The following is a 4,666-nucleotide window of genomic DNA, read 5'->3' on the forward strand; positions in this document are numbered from 1 at the left end:
GATGAGTACAACCCCAAGAACACCATCCCAACCGTGAAGCATGGAGTTGGAAACATAATTATTTGGGGATGCTTTTCTGCAAAGGGGACAGGACGACTGCACCGTATTGAGCGGAGGATGGATGGGGCCATGTATCGCGAGATCTTGGCCAACAACCTCCTTCCCTCAGTAAGAGCATTGAAGATGGGTCGTGGCTGGGTCTTCCAGCATGACAACGACCCGAAACACACAGCCAGGGCAACTAAGGAGTGGCTCCGTAAGAAGCATCTCAAGGTCCTGGAGTGGCCTAGCCAGTCTCCAGACCTGAACCAAATAGAAAATCTTTGGAGGGAGCTGAAAGTAAGTATTGCCCAGCGACAGCCCCGAAACCTGAAGGATCTGGAGAAGGTCTGTATGGAGGATTGAGACAAAATCCCTGCTGCAGTGTTTGCAAACCTGGTCAAGACCTACAGGAAACGTATGATCTCTGTAATTGCAAACAAAGGTTTCTGTACCAAATATTAAGTTCTGCTTTTATGATGTATCAAATACTTATGTCATGCAATAAAATGCAAATTAATTCTTAAAAATCATACAATGTGATTTTCTGGATTTTTGTTTTTTTTGTTTTAGATTCCGTCTCTCAGAGTTGAAGTGTACCTATGATAAAAATTACAGACCTCTACATGCTTTGTAAGTAGGAAAACCTGCAAAATCGGCAGTGTATCAAATACTTGTTCTCCCCACTGTATATGCACGCCCATGCAAGTTCTCCGTCACGCATACCCAGCCTCTCACAAACACTGAAACACACACACACTCACTCAGTCTTACTTCTCATCATATACCATTTCATCTTGGAGCCTGTAGTGTCTAAACAGTTTATGACTTTGTTGATATTTGCAAATGGTATGTTAGAGGAAGTCTGTTAGGTGGCCTCCTGGGATTGGTTTATGGGAAACACCCATATTATGTTACATAGGGCATAGGATATAAATACCATGATTGAAACAAAGGACGGAGAGTAACAACATATTAGATCGGGTCGGTTGTTCTCCAGATGCCTGTAGAAGTCTGTAAATTGACGCTGAAATCTTTTGATATAATAAACCTTTAAAATCAAAGTACAGTGTCAGCGGATTCCTTGTTCTCACAGCATAATTAGCATCATTATTTAATTACTACAGAATGGTGACCAGGACCTTTGGGACGTGTTGCGTCTCTCCAGCGTTCCATTCATGAGCTACGAAAGTGACTCCCGCTCAAGACGCCGGCACATAAGGTGAGATTTCTCACAATTTTGTGCGCTGGTCGGTTCGTTTGCTTATGTAGGTGTGTGCGCTGGGGAGATGTACCGTTTGAAAGACTTATGTGTGCATTTTGCTGTTATTTGCTGTGGGATAAGAGTCCGTTCTAAATTTCTAAATTTGTTTGCGTTGGAAGCAACGCAAATAGGGGGGAGTGTCTATAGGTATTGATAATACTGGACACAGGGATATTTTTGCTTGAGGAAAATTGAAAAATAATAGAATGAAGCAATGAGGCCAAGGAAAATGTATACACATTAGGACATCGCAAATCTATGGCAAGCCCTCAAACGAGGCGATCATTAGGATGGGCCGAAAATCCTGAAGACTCATTAGGTTGTTTTTAGGTCAGTCCCGGGGACTGGAGTTTGTGGTAGATACATTCGGTTGCAAGTTACCGCTCTACTTATAGTTGACGAGGTATATGTTCGATGTAACCGCTCATTGGATATCTGCAAACTCGTGGTAACATAAATTTAGGAACAATGAAAAAATGGCGCGATGGGGGTAGAATGCTGCCTTAGAGGTCCATAGGAACGGATATAAGCCTCTTAAACTGTGTATGTGTGTGTGTGTGGGGGAGAAAAAATAATAAAATAAAGACGTCTCTGCTGTGTTTAAACTGTGTGTCGACTCATGTTAGGATAAGATTTATGTTAGAGATATATACATATATATGTTTTGGTTGAGAACAGGGGTTTTTGTTTTTTGTAAGGAAATATGTAAGTTAAGGTTAAAAAATCTTATGAGTCTCCGTTGGTGAGAACGTTAATAATTGTTAACTATATATGAGCCCCCTGGAAGGACGTTAAGGTTAAAAATCTTATTAGTGTCTATAAAAAGAGAACATTTACTAACTATTAGAATATCATGAGCCTACAGGGAGGAGTTTTTAAGATTGTATAGAGATGTTTTGTAATGGATAAGAAAATAACTATACATCTGCAGATTAGGATAAGTGAAGTTAAGAAACTTCAAAGTAGGATTTGTGTTCTATGTTTTGTGTTGGTTTGTGAGTTCTGTTAAGTGTTACTGTTTGTCTGTTGGGGGAAATAACGGAGGGACAGCTGGTCTGTCTACTTTCTGTTGTTTAGCTTGGAGAGAGTGTGAATGTGAACAGAGGAGTATTGCATGGTTGAAATAACCCAGTGAGTGCATAAAATACTAAATTCTTGTCTGTTCTTTGTTCTTCTGTGATATGAGAGACGATAAGGAGGAGACAGAGAGAGAGAGGAGGTGCTGACGAGTGCGTCACGCGACAGTGTGGGCTGCAACGGATCCAGTCAAATTAAGGCCAGTACTGTTCTGTTTACAAAACTTACCTTCCCATACAGGATATTTTGTGTGCCTAGCATATTTCATGTTGTGACAATTTGACAGGGACTTGGCAACAGACTGATCAATTGATGTAAATGCATATTGGAGTTTTTTGTGCATGAGTTGGTTTGATTAGAGTTGTATTGGAAATCGAGCACTGACATTATTCTGTAAAATTAAGGTCATTGGGTGCTTATTAAGCAATTGGTTTATGAGTGCTGTAGTGTTGCTGGATTACAGGTCTTTCTTTTTTGGATTGCTCTGAAGTTGACTACTTTCCTTTACTTTTCCTGATCGGATGTGGTAAGATTACCAATGTATTAATTAGTGGCAAAATAAATAGATTTAAAAAAATAAATAAAAATTTAAAAAATTACATTATATATATATTGATTGATTAATTAATTAATTAATTAATTGTTTAATTAAAATATAAAAAAATATTAAAATCATAAAAAGGGAGGGAACCATAAGCTACATAGTCTAAAATAATAAAATAATTCACAATAAAGGAATATAAAAGAGTTGTTACAATGGGGAAAAAAGGACATCAAAACTATGAAAGTAATTACTCCTGTTGATGTAGTAGAAAATAGTAATCCTCTAGTTAATGGTATTGCAAGGTTATCTGGAAAGTGGAATAAACGTTGGCCTGACATTGAACAACCATGGCCAGTGGAAGGGACTCTTAACCCTGACGTCATCAACATAATGAAAGTGCTTCTGTCAATTTATAATTTAGATCAAAAGAAGGGGAAAAAAAGTGAACAACGTAAAGAAAAGAGACAAAGAGAGCTGGGTGTTCTTAAGCTGTTTGAAAATGAAGGACAAAAACTGAGGAAAGATACCAACGATAAAAGAAACAGAGGTATAGAGAAAATGGTAAAAGAGGTGAAGGTGACAGAAAAACTAATGGCAGAAGTCAATACACCTTTCTCACATACGGATTCCGCAAAAAGACCCCCACCTTATGAGAAAGAAGTAGAGTTTAAGGACGTCTATCCTCAGCTTCCAGTGATCATTCAGGAGGGTGATTATTGCATCAGAGATGAAGATGAACGAATAATAGAGAGAGGACAAGCAGAAACGACCATAAAGATGAATCCAAACTCCAAAAGTAAGAAGAAAACGAGATGTCTGGAAACTAAGGTTGGAGTGAGGTTCAGGAGGATGGAACTTGAAGATGATGATGATGATGATCAGAGTGATTCAGAAGAGATCATGGGTGGATATGACCCTGTGATCAGACGGAGGTTGGCCAGAGCGGAAAGAAGGGTTGATGGATGTTTGAAGAAGAAGAATACAAGATATTCTAGTTCTGATGAAAGTGAAGATGAAGATAGCGATAAAGATTTGGAGATTAAAGGTGCTTCATGTTCAAGAGGATTTTATCCTACAATGACTAGCACAGAAGAAATAGAAAGAGATAAAGACCGATGTGTATCATGCCTGGATAAGGCGAATAATTTAGAAGAAGTAAGAGAAGAACTGCTGAGAAAAGGATCCCAAGAATTGGAGAAGAAGTATACATTGAGGCCAAGGAAAGAGGGCACAAGTAAGAAGATGATGCCAGTGATAATTCGAGGACAGAACCTAGAATTATAAGCCTTTGCAAAATACCGATATGTCAGATATACTTGAGAAGTTGCCTACTCTTCAAGATGGAGCATATCCTTGGATTTCAAAATTGGAAGAAATTACGGTGGGAACACAGTCTGCCATAGGAGACATTAAGAGACTTTTGGCTAATCTCCTTGGGATTCCAGATATGGAATACATTTTTCAGAGAGCTGGACTTAATAGATATGTGGGGACTGCAGTGAATGACCCTGAATTGTTGGCTGCAAGTAGAAATCGGCTGTGGAGAGCACTGAAAGATGCATTTCCAACAAATGTGCATCCTGACAACATTCTGATTAACCCACTAGGACAACAAGACAATCCGAGAGCCTATGTTTCAAGAGTTCATCAAGTGTAGAGAAATATTACCGGAAATGACCCAGATGTGAGTCAAATTGAGCAGTCAATTTTGAGAGCTAAACTGCAGATGGGACTGCCCTCAC

This window comes from Coregonus clupeaformis, chromosome 4, assembly GCF_020615455.1.
Source record: "Coregonus clupeaformis isolate EN_2021a chromosome 4, ASM2061545v1, whole genome shotgun sequence".
NCBI lineage: Eukaryota > Metazoa > Chordata > Actinopteri > Salmoniformes > Salmonidae > Coregonus > Coregonus clupeaformis.